The sequence below is a fragment of the Lygodium microphyllum genome, chromosome 29 (genome assembly GCF_053477565.2).
Source record: "Lygodium microphyllum isolate KBCC chromosome 29, Lygodium_microphyllum_v1.1.10, whole genome shotgun sequence".
NCBI lineage: Eukaryota > Viridiplantae > Streptophyta > Polypodiopsida > Schizaeales > Lygodiaceae > Lygodium > Lygodium microphyllum.
This window is the reverse complement of record NC_141163.1, coordinates 107,341,090-107,362,135: the sequence shown is the minus strand read 5'-3', so window position 1 is coordinate 107,362,135 and position 21,046 is coordinate 107,341,090.

The following is a 21,046-nucleotide window of genomic DNA, read 5'->3' as shown; positions in this document are numbered from 1 at the left end:
GGGCACATGGCAGAATGCCTCACAACCAAAGACACGCAAATGATCATAAGAGGGGGGCTTGTCTGCGCATACCTCCTCTACAACCAGAAAGTCCTTGGGCACATGGCAGAATGCCTCACAACCAAAGACACGCAAATGATCATAAGAGGGGGGCTTGTTTGCGCATACCTCCTCTACAACCAGAAAGTCAATGCCACTACTAGGCAACATGCTAATGAGATGAACTGTAGTAGCAACTGCCTCAGCCCAAAAGTACTGTGGTAAACCAGCCTGGCTAAGCATGATACAGACCCTTTCCTCAATGGTCCTATTCATGCGCTCACCCATACCATTCTGGGGTGGGGTGTAAGGGGTGGTCAACTGATGCTTAATACCCCACACATCACAAAACTGCTCAAAAGCACGTGATATATACTCACCCTCATTATCTGACCTTAGGCATTTGAGCCTTTTCCTACTGGTTTTCTGCCAATGCATGCCAACGCTGAAAGGTGTCTCAGACATCAGATTCCCTCTTTATGGGATAAGCCCAAACCTTACATGAGTAATCATCTATGAAAGTAACAAAGTACTTTGGCCCACCAAGTGACTGACATGGCATGGGCCCACATACATCTGAGTGCACAAGAGCCAAGGGCTCACCCATGCATTTCTTACCAGACTTTTTATGCATATTTCTAGTCTACCTGCCATACAAACAATGATCACAAGAATCAAAATGTGAAGAGTCAAAAGGCAGAAGATACTGTAAAGCACAGAGCATTTTCATTCCTTTAAGAGACATATGTCCCAAACGAGCATGCCAAAGGGATACATGGGGAATAGAACCCACAGACAAAATATGATCCAATGTAGCTCCAGATACAAGTAAGGAATAGAGGCTACCAAACTTGGCACCTCTTGCAAGTACAAGCCTGCCACGAGTAATCTTCCATGTAGAGTCTCCAAAAGACACAAAATACCCTGCATCATCAAGCTGTCCAGCTGACATAAGGATGCGAGTCAATGCAGGTACATGGCATACATCATGTAAAACAAAAGAGTTGCCAAAAGAAAACTACAATCTAACATCTCCAATGCCCACAATGTTAAGAGACTTGTCATCACCAAGACGCATAGAACCAGACATGGTACAATTGGTATGAAACCAATCTCTACAGGGTGTCACATGAAAGGACGCACCCGAATCCAAGAGCTAGCACTGCCAATATATAGAATGTATCTCAAAAGTCTGTAAGGCATCGCATAAAGAAGCTGCAAGTATGTAATCATCATTTGAATTAGTGGCATGCATGACATTAACCTCTTCTATCTTCACACTGGACTTTGCAAGTAAAATATTGCGCTCAGAAGACATTTCTTGCACTTTTTCTTTTCCCTTTTCCTTGCGCTTATCATCACACATTTTATGGCACTATGGCCTAATATGCCATGGTTTCCCATAATAATGATAGGTAACATTAGACTTCCGTCCACCGGACTTACTGCGACCACGTGACTTGGACCTCAACTTTTGAGAGTCCCTGCCCTTATGATCATTATCATGCCTGCCATGTTTGCAACCTCTAACGGTTAATGCATGTGAAGAGCGGGAAGCATCATTGTTTCTCCTGTTGATTTCCTCAATCAGTAAAGCACTCTCAACATCTTTGATTTTCAGCCCATCAAGCTTGTTTGTGCATATGGCAGTATAGAATACATCCCATGATTCAAGCAAGGTGCCAAGCAGAAACAACAGGTGCAAGTTTTTTTTGAACTCAATACCCTGTGACAACAGACTCTTCATGATAGCATGAAACTGACTGAAATGAGATGAAAGGGAGATCCCCTCCTTCATGTGAAGGTCCATTAACTACTTCAGTCAATACATATGTGATGCGGGACTTTGCTGCGCATAGAGCTCTTGAATGTTCTCCCATAAATCCCATTCACTCTGATTTTCATCTTGAACAACATTATGATGGACCTCTTCTGAGAGTGACAAAATAATGGTAGACTTGCATTCAACTTCCATCCAAACATCATCATCCATATCCTCAGGTTTGACACCCTTGAAACACAAGGGTTTAATATGCAATTTCTGCACCAAAACCTGCCATATTCTAGACTTCCAATACCCATAGTTGGCACCATCCAACTTGACAATGTTAAAGAGAGCTGTATCTTTCAAATGACCAGCCATACTGTCACAAATCAAAGCAAAAAGGTAAAATTGCAAGTTGTTGTAATTAGCAGAAAATGCACTAAAACCATTGCTAAAACTGGCTGAAAGGGTGGATTTCACGAAGAGAAGCACCTGTCCACCAAATATGACCAAGTTAACATTAAATAATAAGCATTACCCTCATAGAAGTGCTCAAAATCTATAGATTTCATCTTGCTGTAATAAATGATAGCAATATGTAAAACTGTCCCAAAATGAAGCAATCACTGATACATATGTCAATGCAACTGCTAGGTAACAAGATACATCCAACAGTGAGTTTCCAGGGGCAAGAAGGTACCAAGAACTGTCAAACCAATAACCTGTCAGGTAAGAGACATCTCATAGGTCCAGAAGTCATGCATGTAATGGGTCTCGGGGTAAGAGAAGAGACCAAGCACAAACACAAATGATAGAGCAAGAAGCTCAACATATAACCATCCAAGATGCATACAAGACTGACAAACCTGTGACATAGAGAGGTGCCTGCCCCAATAGGCGCATCAAATCAACCCATTATAGACTAACTGCAAACATAAAGCTCTCAAGAGAGCATATGCATGTAATTGTTCCACAAGCTAAAGATCATTTGTAAATAAGACTCTGTGTACATCCGAATATGCCAAGAGGCTACTATTGGAAGTGAAGTCAGATGCAAAGAGAGCAACCAACTCTCTAATACATCAAATACATAGCATCAGACATGCCAAATCCCAGTAGGGTACATCCGGAGCATAAATCCCAAGCTATCTCAGACCCGTAAAGCATAAGCCTGAAAGAATTCAAAGAGCATGTAACTAACAACCAAATGTAATGCCTAGTAGATCCAAAATCCTCAAATATATCTAAAGATGAAGCTCCAAGTAACTGTCAAGCATGGGCAAACCAAGTGGCATCCATATCTGACCAAAACATAAAGACAAGAGGCCTAAATGTCAACCAGTGACAATAGGCATAGACCGGTCCAAAGCATGCCAACAACTGAAGCCAAATGCCAGTGAACAACCAAGTCGGAGCTTAATCCAAGCTCAAAAGCATTTTGGAACCAAGAAGAAGCATTTGACAACCTCCAAGTACATCAGTATGATCATTCAAACCTCCAGGAAGCACCCCATATCCATGAACCAATGCATACACCAAGTAAATGAGCTTCAGTCCACTATATTATAGCAAGCAATTTACTGTCATATGAAGCTTAAACGATGAATCTAATCCAAATCAGTCTCAAAAGTATAGACATAACATCCCATAACATCCAATATCATCGGCACATCAATAGGCATCAAACGGGCAATGCCAAGAAGCATTAAACAGTAAATGTCAAGTGCTGCCCTATTTTGATAGTCTTGGGACTGTGTATACAACAAAGGGTTGAAGGGAGAAGCACTCGAATCAATCACCGAGAGCCAAGATCCAATGCCGAGAAGTTCGAAGAATGTCGAGAAGTTTGCAAACAATGCCGGGAAGCCAGGGGGAGAGCTAGAAATGCCAAGAGGGGATCAACCCAGGCCCCTAAAAATGCACCGTATTTTGTGCTAGCTGCTCTTAGGGCTGGGGGATCTCCTACAACCGTCGGGGGCACGTGACAATGTTGAGGGGACTCCAATGCAGCCAGGGAAGAAGCCGTTGAAGGTCCGAAAGCTCGGGGAGGAGGTGGGAGATCAAAACATACCTGCAAATGAAGGTGCCATGGCTGCCATTGAAGCTTAGGTTGAAGCTCTTCAAATTCAGGCTGAAGAGAATGCTAGGCAAGCTCCAATGCCTTTACTCTGATACCAGTTGAAAGGGAAGTGGAACCTAGGAGGAAGAAGCTTGGCGGTGAGAGCTATGGCGGATGGAAAGCAAAGAGAGAGAGACACAAAAGTGGGAACTCCAACAACCACTATGTGTGGCTGGGCCTTCCTTTATTCAAACTGTAACTCAAAGAATAAAGAATAAGTGACTGTGATGGGCGTCTGCCACCCGTAGTGTGCAGTGGCGGGTATTGTTAGTGTAGTAATATACGGGCGGCTAGGCAGAGGCGCCTTTACCCCCAACACAAGCCTCTATGGGCCAGCATCATTTGCTATTCTCAACACCCCTCCTCAAATGATGAGTCTCTACCCTTGTTGGCTTTTGCCCCCCCCTGCATGTTAACATGGACTAGGAAGACTAGCTCTTTGGCAGCCTAGTCAAGTTAAGGCTTGAAACTTTACATCTTGGTAGGGCTTTTACATCCACTATGGGAAACAAGATCCACTAAGGGAAACACAAACCACTATGGGAAGTTCTTTGCCATCAACAGTAGTGGAAAAATTTTCTTCATCTTCTTTCTTCTTCATGGTCTTTTTCTCCAATCTTCGATCTTTTTGGTATTCTTAGTTGCTCTTCTTAGGCACCTTTTTCTTCATGCTCTTGTTCTTCATTCTTTTTTATGATTGATACTTTTTCTTGTGCTCTAGTCTTCTTAGTGAGTTTGAGATGGATACATAGAGTTTGAGGCTTTAGTTGGACTTTGTGACTTTTGGTGTGATATAGCACATGGTTTTTCTGGACATTTTTGAGGGGATCCATTATAGCTTCTATATGTCCAAGATATGGAGAGGAATTACCGAGTTTTTATTTCTCAGCAATGTCTAACTTCTTACAGAATAATTTGTGGGATTTAAAAAAAGGATTTTGATTGTGAGAACTCGATTTTACAAAAAAAGAAGAAGATGGATATCAAGAGAACTCACATAATATCCTTTAACAAAGAAAATTTGAGAAGTGCTCAAGTTTCAAGTATGAACCATCTTTTAAAATGAGTGCATAGATGAGTTTGAAGTAGAATATAGTGTGAATAGGGATTGGATAGAGCTAGTATGAGAATATGAGTGTGAATGGGGTTTTTTTTAAAAAAAAACTTTTAATGTTGTAAACCTAAGGGTTGTTTTTTTAAATTCTTTGAAAAAAAAGACAGATCCGCTTCTGCTCTTTAATGGCCGTAATGGCAACTTCTTTCTGCTCCTGCACACGCACAAGCGAGGCCTGCTCTCGACTGGCGATCAAGCTTTCTCTCTTGTCCAAGGATTCTTGAGCTCGCGCCATTCTGACATCTAACACTTTCTCTTTTTCGATAATCTCTTGGTACCTGCTCTCTAATGCTACTTTGATTTTGCACAAGTGCTCATCTAGCTTTCTCCATCCCTCTGTGCAGAGATTAATGGCCGCCTTCTCAGTTTCAAGGTCTCCAAAGAATTGGCACAGCATGTCCTTCTTGCTACCGGTATGCAACAACACAATAGGAATGTCTGCAAGAGGCCCCAGGTAGTCCAATTCCTTCTGAGAAGATCTGGGCCTCAAGCTTGAACCACACATGCTCCTTAAGATCCACCCTCATGTACTTCTCCAAAACACCTCTAGGAATATGCATCCCAGTGTGCACAGCATGTCCCATCGGCTGTGAATCACCTCCAATGCATGGTTCTTCACAAAGGCTTTGCGGTCCAACAGTGTCCCAGTAATAAGCTCTTGGGAATTCTCCCTTCAAGTAGGATGGCGTATGGGCAGAGAATGGGCCAAGATACTTGGGATGAGATCAAGCCTGTACTAGTAGTTGGCTCTCATGTTCACCGTGGCCTGAGCGCCAGGCAACTTCTCCCTCAGAGCATTCTTTGCAACCAAGGTGTTGCCCAGAACCACTGCAATGTGGGTGGAAGTGAGGCCCACCATTGCTATGCTACAAGCATTCTCTGTCATCTCACTCGAAGGTATCCTAGATCGGCTCTCTCGTTGCCTCAATTCCTCGACTATAGCATCTGAGACAGGGGGACTTGGTGGTCTTGATGTCATTGATGGAGGCGAGGGGCTTGAAAGGGTCCTTCATGGCTAATACTCCTCTTCCTCTTACATCTTCCTAAGAGCAACAACTGCAAAACCCTAGCAACAGAGATCTAGCCTCTCTCTCCCTCTCCTACACCACCAAGTTGATTCTAGTCCTTCTAAGCTAAACCACTATGATTACTGTGAGGACCAAAAAATGAGGTAGTAGAAGTAGAAGAGAGAATGGGCATGGTTAGACATAGCTCACCATGGCTCTAATACCATGTTGAGAAACACAGATCTAGAGCTACGCTAGCTATGGCGGACAAAGGTTATATACATAAAACATGACTGAGATAAAGGATTGTAACTCAAGTGAATTAGGTTCCAAGATAGATCAACTTGGACTCATAAACACAATCTTGAGTGTCACAAAATGATGGTATCTTTCCTCTTTTTGAAAATGGAGCCAAGTACATGCTTATAAAGCTTTTGGATGGTTCCACTCTTCCTCACTGTGCTTATGGGATTTTAGACATCTCTCCCTAGAGCATACATCATTGTCTCTCTCTCATACAAAGCCACTTATGGGCAAGCCTCTATGGGCCATCATCATTTTCTATTCTCAATAGAGTCTGGCAAAGAAAGGGAGAGTAGCCAATGACTATGCTTTGGGCCATGCTCAAATGTAATGTGTGTTTTTTGCAGGGGTGATTTTCTTCAAGCAGGGCTTCCATCACAACTCTTTGTTTCTTGGTATTTCTGTTGCTTTCTCCATAATGGTTCTTGTGGGGTTGGTGGTCTTGTGGTGACTTGGACATTGAACGCTTTCGTACAGAGATCCATGTTGTCTTGCATTCACTTGGCAACTCATGAGAGTACGTGCAAGTCATATGCTTCGACCATAATGAATAGGTATAGCTCAGAAAACATCACTTATCTCAATCCCACAGTGTTGACTTCGATGCATATTACCTAGGCTTGATTATCATTGCTTATGTGTGTGTGCTAGCTTTGCTTCTTTTGGTATTGTTTATACACAATCACAAAACACATTGTTTATTTATATACATGTTTATAAATCCATGTCACTTCATGAGGATAAAAACCAATTGTAGAACTCAGGATTGTACTGGAGTGTGGCACACGCATCTAATACTCATGGTAGTCTACTCAATAACAACAAATATTTTGAAACATCGAGTAGCATGGTACCTTGTCCGAGTCTACTGGCAACATGTAGCTCCTCCTCAATGAGAATTTTATCAATTAGAGAGTTCTCTTGGCTAGCTCGGCTAAGTCCATACCCCCAACGATAGTTCGTACTCGAAAGGAAGTTGGCGCCACACAGGTTGGGTCTCTTTGAGACCGCCATTTGGCCAATCGCTCCTCTCAGACTGATTGTCATAATCTGGGCTCCAAGTTTGGCCATTGTAGTGAAATTTTCAAACCAATGTCTTTCAAATTGACTTCAAGGCTTTGATTGTCACTTTAGTTGCTCTATCTCTAAGAGATTTGGTTGGCAAAGTGCTTCATTGAATGTCACAGTTAAGCATAATTCGTCGGCCTCCTCGTCAAAGATGAGTTGCATGCGTTTATGTAGGAGCTTGTCATAGTATGCCTCGTCAGAGATGAGTTGCATGTGTTTATGTAGGATAGTGGATATGGCAAGTATTCCTCAAGATGCTCCCTAGGGAGTGTGTTCATGTTTACAAGGATGTAGACATGCGTTAATAATTTTAGTTTAGCATCCAATTCAGTCAAGCACTCTCTGACACTTCTATGTTCAATGAGGGCTTGCTCGGTTGCTATCTCATGCAAGGTTCTGGGAGTTTCCCTAGGCTTTAGCATAGATGGGGGTTCAGGCCTAGATGAGCAAGATTGGTCAATGCTAGGATTGCTTATGTCCTCGAGGTTTTCATGTTTCTCCTCCTAAGGCTTTGTTGCTATTGTGTCATGGTTTCCCTCGGATGTGACTGGTATAATTTTGTCAACCTATTGTGACAGTGTTGTATCCACTCTTGATTGGTCAATGTAAGTTTTGTTGTTGGTGGATTGAGTGTTGCAAGATACCATTGATGGTAATGGTTGCTTTGACTTATCAAAACACACAGATGTGTTTGAGGTTTCACTACTATTGCAAGAGATGGCAATGGGTTCCTTGGTGGGTGGACTTGATGCTTTATTCCTTAGCTCTTCAACACTCTTGTTCTCAATCTTCTTGGCATCTACAACCACTTGCAATTATCATTGTTGTTTTTGTTATTTTCTCCTCTTTTTCTTAGGCAATCGATGTGTATCCCTTGAAGACTCAGGACAGTGAACTAGGTCAACCATTGATGTGTTTGGTGTTGGGGGCCTCGGCATTCTCTTTCTTTAGTGTGTCTTCATGGGACATAGTTGCGGCCTGCTGAACATCCTCACTAGGTTGTGAGGATACAACTGCCTCTCTTTTTGGAGAGTCTAGCTCTTCAGCTAATTCCTCTCCATTTAGCTCCTCATCCGATTGCATTGGCAATTGCTCGTGGTCAAGAATTTGCTCTAGACTCTTGTCCTTATCCATTGGAACATGCCTAAATTGCTTCTTATCACAGCAAGTGTTGTGTTTAGAGCTTTTTTTCTCTTTCTCTAGAGGTTTGGGTGACTTTAGCGTAGAACCAAGAGATGGTTTAGGGTTCTTGTCATGTAGGCTTGGATGGAACCAGCTGAAGAAGTCAGGGTTGTATTGATGGGAAGCATAGAGATCTAGGATTGCAGGATCTTGAGTGAGGCAAAAGACATATGCACTAAAATCAAGAACGATGCTCCCTACTTCTAGCCTGCTAGTCATGTGTAGATCTTCTTCTAGAAGCAATTTATCATATAAGGGATGTTTTTGGACAATGGAAGAAAGCTATACTTGATGGACCATTTCCAATACTCTTAATGAGGTCGAGGCAACATACATGGGATCATGTCTTGATGTCCAAAGGGATTTCCTTTGCTCAGTGAGCATCATTAGTTGGTGGCCAATTCTGGCTGCCCAAACTCTAGTTAGAGTACCATTTTTGCACAAAGTTGCCTTGTCCTTTCCCTTCTCATTTGATTTCTTCGAGCTTTTCCTTGTTTGTCTCACATTGAGCAATATAGAGGGAGGGTATCAAGTGCAATTCTCTAGCTGTGGCCTTTGGGATGTCCTTTACGACTTCTTTAGTGACAACCACATAGCAGGAATAAACATGTTGTTGCTCATCCCAAGTCAAGGGTTTGGCTATGAGCTTTGTGTGCTTTGGTGTTGGCCTTCCAATGTCCACATGGATGTATGCATGTGTGATGGTTGGAGCTTGTGATCAAGCTTCATCGGGCACTTCATCTCCGGTTCATTGGTCAGATGTGCTATCTCTTTGGCCAAATCTTTGAGATATTTCTCCTCAACCCTAGGCTTTAGATGCTTTGGAAGTGTTGGAGGTGTCAAGGATGTTGGTTGCGACACCACTTCCATAGGTGAATTGCTAAGGACACATTCCGCAAGGGGTGTCGTCATGGCCAAAGGTTGTGACAATTGTGATTCCTAATTGGAAGTAGTAGCGGTTCATTCAGTGGACTGGCTACTATTGGTAGACTGCGGTGTCAAGTCCTTAGGTGGATCAAAAGTGGTCGCATCCTTTGTTTCCCTTTGCGCACTCACTTGTGCAAATCGAGAGCTAGTCATGGTGGATTGCACAGGCATATCCTTAGAATTAGGGGTGGTGCCATGTCCCACACCTTGGACATTTGGAAAATTAGATGGAGATTGAGATAGGGATTGAGGAGCTACACTTGGCGACTACTGTTGTGCCTCCTATCTTCGTTTAGAAAAAGAGGGTGTAGGAGATTTGGGACTCCTAATAGGTGGACTTGACTGGAAGGTTTTCTTGTGGCTATTAGATGATTCCACCATTTGCTTTGTTGAGCAATTAGCCTTATCATGAGCAATGTTGTGCTTGTGGTCCTCATCATCCTCTTAGGAAGTCAAAGAGCACATAGCAACGCTTTGGATATGTGCTAGATCTCCATCGATACCTTTGTCTATAAGGTTTGGGCTTCTTTTGTGGTCTTCTACAATATTTGTAAGTCGAAAGCCTATCCTTGGCATTGTCTCCTAACCATCTTATTTCAAGAATGGCCTCACTCTTTGGTTCTCTTTGTTCAACATGCACTTGTATCAACTCTTCCAACAAGTCATTGCTCTCATTAGTAGACTTGCTTGGTATGTCAGCACATTCCTTGTCTTTCCCTCGAGGTTTGATGAGGTCACCCTTGCTAAAGGTTGTGATTATCCTCACACTCGGTGGTGTCAAGTGTATCCTCTATGCTACATAATTGGCCTCACAGTTCATCACCCTTTTGAAGGGTCTTCCTAGGAGGGTTTCCTTTCCACAATTAGCCCTATTTGGAGGAACATGGAATAGGATAGACAAGCTTTTAGTTTCAATAGTTTACAAGGATTTTGCACTTCCTTATAAGTGCTTGTGGGTGTCCCCTGTAAGGACTAAGAGTTGCATTAGTCGGTGTGAGCTTTAGTTGACCAATAGGGTCCATGCTTCACAGGTCAAGATATTAAAATCTGCTCCTTCATCGATGAGAGCATCGACATCGTGCTCTCTTTTTGCGGTGAGTTTGACCCTAAGATAAGAAGGTGGTACTATGTCTTCATCTTTTGCGTCTTGGCTTATAATTTAAGCCTTCTGATACATGCCTTTGAGTCCCCAGTTGCACAACTAGATGTGGATTCTCTACTAATGTCTTGGGTCGTATGTGCAATGCCATTCAAGGTTATCTATCGTCAAGATTGTCATGTCTAGTCATTCCCCCAGTTATAGCTTGATGTTGTTGCATTCTGCTTTGACTAGATGTAGCCTGAATGCAACCTATATATGTTTTTGTGGTGTGGCGTTTTTCCCCTTGTTGGCTAGATTGGCCCCTTGAGATTCTAGGGTCTCTGTTTATCTTTGTTTGGGTATGGGCTTTTGGTAACCGTTTTGCAATTGAGAGTATATGCTTGTTTGGAGCCATTACTAGACTAGGATCTAATTTGAAGGAGCTGTCATGGCATGCATTTTCTCTCTAGCCTACCTGGGGGAGGTGCGGAGGGGGCAGAGCCCCACTGCGGGGGTGTGAGGGGGGCAGTCCCCCCAGCCCACAGGGTTGTTATGCTAAACACCATGTGCAATTTGAAGGACCGTTCATAGCTAGTTTTTGAACTGCTTGCTCTAGATTTTAGCTTGTTGATAGACCTATGATGTGCTTTTGGCTCTATATGGTCTCTGGGAGGGGTTAGATGTGTCAAATTTGTCTCTTGTTCACCTGTCTGATTTTGATAGTTTTGTGTCCGATTCTCAGGAATTCGATTATCAGAATTGGATGTCTGATTGGTCCGATCGGACAGGGTCCAGTGGTTTGATTCAGGTGGTCTAATTATGGGTTGGTTTGATTTTGATGTGTTCTATTTTGAAGCATCCAATTCTAGGAATTGGACGTCCGATTTGACATGTGTCTGATTTTGGAGTGTTTGATTATCGATGGTCCGATTTTTGTGTGTTCGATTTTTGTGCGTCTGATTTTGGGAGTCCAATTCTGGGAATCGAATGTTCAATTATGGGGTGTTGGATTTTTGAAATCGGACAGGTTATGTTCGATTGGATAGGATGGGTTGGTCCGAGTCTAAAAATTGGACCGCAAGAATTGGAGCATTTGAGTGTGAAAATTGGAGTGCGTCCAATTCTGGGAATCGGACTGACCGTCTGAGTTAGATTTTGGGAATTGGACTTTGGTAACAATGTCTGATTCCTACGGACAAGTTTTCAGCGATGATGAAAATCACTAGTTTCTAATGATTCTGGTTATGAGGGGCCACACAAACTTCGAGAATGTAAGAATGGACCCTAATGAAGGATTGTGTATACTTGGAATAGCAAATAAACTCCAAAACACAAATTGGCAAACAAATCAAACCCTCTTGCCTTGTTATAACAGCAGAAATCCCAATGCTTGTTTTTCTTTTTTTCCTTTGTTTATTCCTACCCTAATGCATCCAAATCACAAAGAAAATGCCTACACTAATCCAACCTGCTTTTTCAAATCCAAAAAAATAAAAACCTACTTGCTAAGGAGATTGAATACCTCTTCAAACTCCCTTGCTTCCTACCTATCTACCTCAAGCACTGTTTTGGGGAAAACCCTACTTCAATGCTCGATTCGGAGCACGCAAGCACTCAAGACTTGAATTTGTTGGTCTCGGCAACAAAACCACCAAAATGTAGATGTGAGATCAAGCTCAACCACTAAGACCTATGGACCACTTATTGGTTCAAGTGCTCCAAGCCGAGCACTAATGGCTACCTCTCTCACATAGCCGACACTTGGATTTTTCACCTTGTTTGTTTGAGGGTTAACACTTGGGAAGCTCGTCAAGGAGCACAAAGTAAACAGGAACAAGTTGGAAGAATGATACCTCAAGAGGAAGAAACAATGGCTATCTTGAAACCTTGAGTTGAAGCTTTGAATTCAAGCTAAAGCAAAGGATGAAGAAGCTCCTCGAATGGTGGCTCCAATACCAATTCAAGGGAGTGAGCTCGGAGTGAAAATATGTGAGCAAAAATAAGAGCTATGGTGGAAGGAGCAAGAACGAGAGAGAGAGAGAGAGAGAGAGAGAGAGAGAGAGAGAGAGAGAGAGAGAGAGGATGTCGAAACTCCAACAGTCACAATGTGTGATCGGCCTTCCCTTATTCAAATATCATTGAAAGAAGAAATAATGAAGTGACAGTGATGAGTGCTTGCCACCTACAACATATAGGCATGTGTAATAAAGCATAAGTCACATTAGTCTAGAGTAGGCTAGGGTTAAGTATAAAAGGGTAGAGATGTAACATGTGAGGATCTTCTTACCACTTTCAAGCAATATATGCTTTGAGGATCCTTCCTCCCACCAACTAAGAGAGTGCATGATCTTAGCCACCAAGCTATGGGGTGCATACCATGTCTCACCTTGACATGAGGTGAGTATTCATGTTGCATCTTACATCTATGATTCTCAACCTTTCGTGGCAATACTATTTCATTCCTAGCTACCTTGGCTATGGCTTCCTTGCAAACTTGGTGTATTTATCATATTTCTTTGCAAGTATGGAGCATTTCATAAATTTCCAATTATCTTATTTGATGTGAGAACTAGTACATTACATTGATATCAAAGCATGGAATTTGATCCATGTGGCAAGTCATTTTCATGGTGGATCTAGTCACAACATGGTTACAGGGTAATCGAGAGACCAAAATTTGGTCATAGGGCTTACACAGTTTAAACGCTGACTAGTGGAAGTATTCTTCAGTAAGTCGGGACCAAGTTGGTGGAATTTGAAGGAGTTTAAAAGGAAAAATGGCGGGCTCAAAGCCATTTTAGCATGTCGTGGTCCATTTGAAGGTCATTTTGAGTCTTCTTGGACAAAAGGATAACCTACAGTGACTAAATGAGGTAAAAGAAGAGTTACTTTTGAGAAACAGACTTTCTCTCTCCTCTTCTCAAGATTTTCTCCAAGAATCCATGGCTTCCACTGCTTTAATCTTCTTCCAATTATCATTACTCACTGATGAGACACCGGAGCTTGATTCTTTATGCCACAAGCTTCATGTAGAGTAGTCTATTGCTGAGCTTAGGTAATCTTCATCTTCCAGGACAAGAGGAGCAATTTGCTCAAATTGTGCTGATTTTATCTTCTCCTCCTTCATGAAAATCTGCAACATCTTGATGAGGCTATGGCTTGACAAGCTTTAGCATCCTTCTTGAAGGTGATCAGCAATCATACGTGGTTATTGCACACTTCCATGATCATTCTTGAGCTTTCCAAACCCTGACTATGGAAAATTTATAATAACAGTGAGTTTTCTTTGAAATTTCTTCAAAATATTAGAGGGCTTTTGTTCTATCAAGCATCCTTCAGCACTCATTGAACCAAAATTAAAGATTTCTTGCAAGATTAGAGCACTTCTTCTCTTGAAATGAGTCAAAACAAGGCAACCACTTGAATTTTTAGAATTTTTAAACTTTGAAGGATGGGATCATGGGGATTTCGGTTCTTGATGCATTCTAAGGCTTCTATGCACGAGCTTTTGTCAAGAATTGATGGTATTGCTTCAATATTGTAAAAATAGGGCTTATTCTTGGCACTGCAAGTGTATGGGCAGCATATGCAAGATTATGTGCTTCAATGGAAGAGTTCTCTGTCAAGGATTGAAGTCTTCTACCCTTTTGGATGCTTATCATTGATTCCCTTTTAAATCTCCAACCACATTTGGGCTACAAGGATCACTTCTATCAATCTTTTGGATATTGGAGTTTTCTTGGAGGAGAAATTGGAGTCTATGAGTTACATATTCATCATGGGGATTGCAATTTGAGGATATTCTTGGCTACATCAAGCGAGAGATCAAGAATTTCAAGTATTAAATGGTAATTAGGGCTTCCATAATCATCTACTCCAATAGTGAAAGAGGTATTTCTAAATTTCACTCTTAATCCCTTTAATATCCAATTCCTTAAGCCATCCAATTGTTGAAAAGGGAGAAAAGAGTAATCCCATTTAAGAATTACCATTTGATTGCATTTGGACCAAACTTAGGGCTGAATGATGTTATGCTGAAATCTTTCTTCCTTCTCAAAATAAAATTCAAAAGCCAATTGTTAATAATCTCCTCCATTTGTTGGAAACTTTATGCCTAATCCTAACCTTGATTACTTGATGGATTGAATGAAATTTGACTGAGAGTAGAATCAAGTGGTAAGTGAAATAAAATTGTAAAGCAGTGAGTCATTGTTATGGGTATTCCTTACCTATCTCCATTTCAATTCTAGCCCTATTCCATTTCCGTCTTTCATATCATGAAATGGTAAAATTTTGATTAAGCCATGCATATCATGCATTGATTTTTAGAAAACTAGCTTTGCCATGTATATTCTGACCAATGAAAAAGGTCAAAGCCGGATGAGATAGCAAGATAATAGAGAGGTGACCCTCTCTTGCTATTTAAGACTTCAGTGGGGATGCACAACCTGGCCCAGAAGGAACTTTGCATACCTTCTAGAGTTTCAAAGCCCATTTAGGTGCCCATCATGCCATTTTATCCCTCACCATAGGTGGTGGATCACAGAAGACCACTTGGGAAAGAGTGGATGAAGATTTGAAGACTAGTGGTACCAAACAAGGCAGTTTGTGAAATCCTTGAACAAATATATAGATCTTTTCGACATGTATCTATCAATTGCAGGTGTTTCTTAGATACCTACAGGTGCTCTATAGCCCATCACAGATCTATTAGTTGTTTTGGGGGTCTACAAGTACTATAGGACCTATTTCAGGGTGAAACAGGGCTTCCACAAGGTGTTTACAGGTTGCAAGAATTCACAAGACAGGTTCACAGTTTTTATTACATGAATTTTAGTCATGATCTGATTTGGGAGCTTGATAGCTTGATTTGAAGAGGGGATATGAAACTTTTATTTTAATGAGAGATTTCAGTAATCGGAATCCAAGAGAAAAAGTTATAGCAAATTTTTTGACAGGGGGTCTAGTGGGACTACACCTAGATAGGCTGATAGGAGTATACTGTTTGAGTTTATTTCACCAATATACCCTATTGTAAGCTGAGATCTTGCTAGATCTGGAGTATCTCTATTATATAAGATTCCTTTGGATCAAGAAACCATTGGAATTGGTGCAATACTAAGTAAGATATTGAGAGTTTCCTTCCCCACAATCATCTTTGACAACACCTATCCATAATGGCCAAAAACAAAAGAGAAGATCAAGTCATGGAGACCATTCAAGAAGACATCAGAGAATATATCAATGATCAAAACAACACTAATGAAGCCCTCAATCATGAACAAAAAGATGATGTTGTAAGCATTGGTAATGCTCATAGTGCACAAGTGGGTAATGATGGAAATCCCTTGTCTCACGAACCTTTTGAAGATCCCATACTTTCAGGAGAAATACATATGCTGAACATTGGAGTGCATGATACTTATGAGAAACTATCCAAACCCTTGGAAAAGGTTGAGAGCATATCCAACAAGGTGGATGAAGAACTTCAGCCAACTGGTCAAGTTTATGAAGAGTGGATTTGAAGATGTAGTAGTAGCTATCAAGGACTTGAAGACTCAAACCACATCTTTTCCACCAAATGTACCCACTTCTCATATTGAAAATGTTTCAGCCTAGCCCTCCAATGTGAAAGGAAAGGGGATTGATCGGCCTATAATGTCAACCTTTGAGAAAGGAGAGCCATCAACATTGAAGAGTGCTCATTATCAACCACCAATGTCATCAAAGCATCATTCCCATCCTCAATTCAATTCAAGACATGAGGTTGCTTATGAAGAAGAGGAGGACCTAAGAGAAGAAGATAATGAAGAGTTTCATGGATGTGACCCCTTCTACAAATCTTTTCCCTCTCAATCTACCATAAAGCAAAAAGAATTGGACTTTCATGATAAGAGTGAAAGATTTAATGAAACAAGGTCATTTCATGATATCACCAACAAAGACAAGTCATTTCATGGTCAGCCCATAAATGGATATCATCATTCTTTTGGATTGGGAAAACCGAATCATGGTGGTAATAATTCTAGACCAAACTCTTTTGGAAGAGAATCAATGAATAGAGATTCTTGGAGACAATTATCTCTTGGGCAGCACTCTAACAATTTCCAGCCAACCTATAATGAAAGTGAGTACAAAGAAAAGATTACTATTTCCAACTTCAAGGGGGATAATGCATCTCCAACAGAGTGGGAAGAATGGGTAAACAAATTAGAGATGTACTTCACACTTTTCCCTCACCATGATGAAGCCAAGATCTATTTTGTGGAACTCCATCTTGAAGGCTACATGCATACATGGTGGAGATATATGCAAAGAGTTGGTCACAATTTTGCTTCTTGGGAGGATTTTAAGAAGGCAATGTTGGAGGTGTTTGTCTCTCCAATGGAGAAAGAAAGATTACAAAGAAGATGGTATGGTCTTCAATAAAGGGGCATGTCCGTTCTCGATTACTCTAACATATTCCTTAATCTTTCTATGTACATTGAAGGGATTGATGATTTGGCCAAGCTAAACAAATACATTTTAGGTCTAGATTCAACCCTCTACTTGGAAGTAGGTGCAAAAAGTAGGTGCAATGCAGTTCAAGAAAATTCATGAAGCCATTTTATATACTAAAAGGTATGGGAAAAAATATGGAAGAGACTCAATGGGGGTTTAGCCAAAAAGTGCAGGGTATTCATTACCTAATCAGCCTTCAAGGGTTGGAGCACATTGCAGCCAGCAAAGGGATGTTTATAGGCAAGAAGGCAAAGGTACTAGTACTTACAACAGTAATTACAATAAGTTTCCTACATACCCAATGATCTATGGATCAAAATCAAGTGGAGAAAATGGTTATGGACCAATGGCTGAAGCAAAACAAAGCTTTGCAAGGGCTGAAAATGCACAAAAGGGATCTCAAAACAACACCTACCAGCAAAGTTCTTTCAAATGAACAAATAAGAGACATGAGGACCAAAGATTTATGTTTCAAGTGTGGAGAAAAGTGGACACAAGACCATAGACTGAAATGCAAATCCAAAAATAGCAAGCTTAACTTTGTCATCATCGATGAATTGGATGAAGATAAAAGTGAAGAGGGGAATGTATTTCATGTGGAAGCAAACCCTATGGTTGAAGAAATGCATGACGAGGATGAAGGAAATAATGATGAATTTTATGATATTGTGGGCAGTTTTCCTTTTGATCCGGGTGGTTCTTTATGTGAAATTTCTCATGATGCATGGACCAGTTGTAAAGGAGAAAACACCCTTAGACTTGAAGGACTGATCAATGGTAAAATGGTTCACCTTTTGATTGATATGGGCAGCACCCATAGCTTCATTAATACCAAATCTTTGCATAGACTGAGATTGCTTCCTCAACAAATGTAAGTGCCGTTGAACATCCAAGTGGCTAATGGAGCTTATGAATCAAGTAATGCAGTATGTCTACACACTCCTATCACTCTATCTCCTTCATGTACTAATGGAAGTGTACTTCATCCCTTAGAAATGGGCCCCATAGATATTGTCATTGGCTGCAATTGGTTGAAAATCATTGGAAATTTTTCTTTGGACTTGAAAAACATGCTGATGGAGTTCTAATGGAATGGACAGCATATAATATTGAAAGGCATTGGTCAAAAGCAAATGGAACTCATATCTAAGAAGAAGATGCATAAATAAATCAATGCACGATCATGCATATTCACTCTTTTGCTTGTGAACGTGGATGAAGAGCAACCACCAAATAAGCCGTCATCTTCGTTAAAACAAAAGGATCCAAGAATGGAAGAGCTATTGGAGGAATACAAAGATTTATTTTAGCAACCATCATCTTTTCCTCCAAAGAGAAAGGTAGATCACCCTATTGACTTGCTTCCCAACACAAAACCCATCAACAAACCTCCCTATCGCTTGTAAAAGTTTGAAAGGGAAGAGGTGGAAAGACAAGTTAAAGAGTTGCTACAAATGGTTTAATTCAACCAAGTCAATCTCCGTTTGCCTCTCTTGTGCTCTTGGTAAAGAAGAAAGATGGATCTTTTCGTAGGTGCATTGATTATAGAGAGCTTAACAAGTCCACGATGAAGAATAGATACTCGATTCCTCACATTGATGACCTCTTGGATAAGCTCAAAGATGCAAAGGTCTTCACCAAGTTTTATCTTCATTTGGGCTATCATCAAATTCGAATGAAGGAAGGGGATGAGTATAAAATAACCTTTAGGATTGAAAGAGGGTTATACCACTTCTTGGTCATGCCATTTGGGCTTTCAAACGTACCCACTACTTTTCAAGTAGCACTCATGAATAAGATATTGCAGCCTTTCTTGTTCAAAACAGTTCTTGTATTCTTTGATGATATCCTCATTTATAGAAAATCTAAGGATGAGCGTTTGATGCATGTGTGAGAGGTCTTTGACACATTAAGAAGACACACACTCTTTGCCAAAATGTCAAAGTGTTCTTTCATGGAAGATGAAGTGGAATACTTGGGTCACATTGTAGGAAAGCAAGGCATTTGTGTGGATCCTAACAAGTGAAATGTGTTAAAGAGTGGCCTACTCCTATGAATTCTATTTCATTGAGGGGTTTCCTAGGATTATCTTCATTTTGTAGGAGGGTTATAAAAAATTATGCTCATGTGGTGGCTCCTTTGACCGATAGGCTGAAAAAAGAAGCTTTCTTTTGGAACTCCATAGTCGACAAGAGCTTCAATGAGCTGAAATTTCTATTAGTTTCAACATCTATTCTTGTATGCTCCGATTTCTCTAAGTTCATTATATGTGCAGATGCTAGTGGAATGCTAGTGGAAGAGGAGTTGGGGCTGTTTAGTATTAAGACCATGGAGCTATAGTCTATGAAAGTCTCAAGCTTGATGACAAGGAGCGTCAATTACATGTCTATGAACAAGAGATGTTGGCAATTTTGCATGCTATCAAAAAGTGGCATAACTATATATATGGCAGCCATTTCAAGGTGAAGAGCAATCACTGCATGCTGAAATATTTCATTTCCCAACCAAATTTGTTCCCTAAACAAAGGAGGTGGCTAGCTACTCTACAAAGCTATGATTTTGAAATATCCTAAATGGCTGAAAAAGATAATGTTGTGGCGGATGCTTTATCACGTATGTGGGCATATTCAATGTCTTCAATTTCAATTGTACATAAGGATTGGATTCATGACATCCAAGAAGAATATTTGCTTGATGAGAAAGCATCAAAGACGATGAAGGAATTTTAGCAAAAACGAAAAGGCAAAGAGTATCCCAATTTTAATTAGCACAATGGTCTTTTATGGTATCATGGTAGAGTCTATTTGACACCACAATCCTCTTTCAAAGACTGTATTTTGCATGAGATGCATTCTTCACCTTTAGCGGGTCATCATGAACTATTCAAAACATTTGACAACATTCATAAGAGCTTCTATTGGAAGGGCCTTTGGCAGGATGTCAAGGATTATGTGATGCAATGTCTTCTATGTCAAAAAAATAAAGACTCATCTCTTCTACCTGCTAGCTTACTTTAGCCACTCCCTATTCCTCAAGGAAAGTGGATTGATATCTCTATGGATTTTATTGTGGGATTTCCTACAACTAAGCATGGGTGGAATAGCATTTATGTGGTAGTTGATCGGTTGACTAAATCAACCCATTTCATCCCAAGTAAGGTCCAATTTACATCAAAGCAAGTGGCTCAACAATTCATGGAATGTATTTTCAAGCTTCATGGTTTGCCAATGAAGATTTTTTCCGATCACAACACTAAGTTTATGGGAAGCTTTTGGAGGAGTTTATTCTCTTCAATGGGGACTCTTTTGACTCCTAGTACCGCATATCACCCACAAATGAATGGGCAAACCAAAAGAGTTAACAAATGGCTAGAAGTTTATTTGAGGCACTTTTGCCACGAGACACAAAATGCATGGGACCAATGGCTCCATCTTGCAGAGTTTTGTTACAACAATACTTACCGTATGAGCATTGGAATGTCTCCTTTTGAAGCTTTATATGGCTACAAAGTACAAGTACCCTTCGCATTGTTTCACGAAGATGTAAATCCACAAGCTCGTGAGGAGTTGGAAAAGATGGAGGCTCTTATGAAGCAATGCAAGGATAATATTCATAAAGCTTAAGAGACAATGAAGATCTATGCGGATGAGAAACAAGTGTTGTTTGAGGAAGATGAATGGGTATTTTTTAAGGTTACCAAGTCACGTTATACTTCTCTTAAAGGACACAACAAACTTGCTCATAGGTTTTATGGTCCTTACCGTATTGTCAAGTAAGTTGGGGATCTTGCTTATCAATTAGACTTACCTTCAAACATAAAAATCCATAATGTCTTTCATGTGTTTCAGCTTAAAAAGTACGTGGGTGCTCAAATTCAAGTTCTTGAAGAACTACCTCCCTTGGATGATGATGGTTTGATCATCTATGAGCTCAAGAAGAT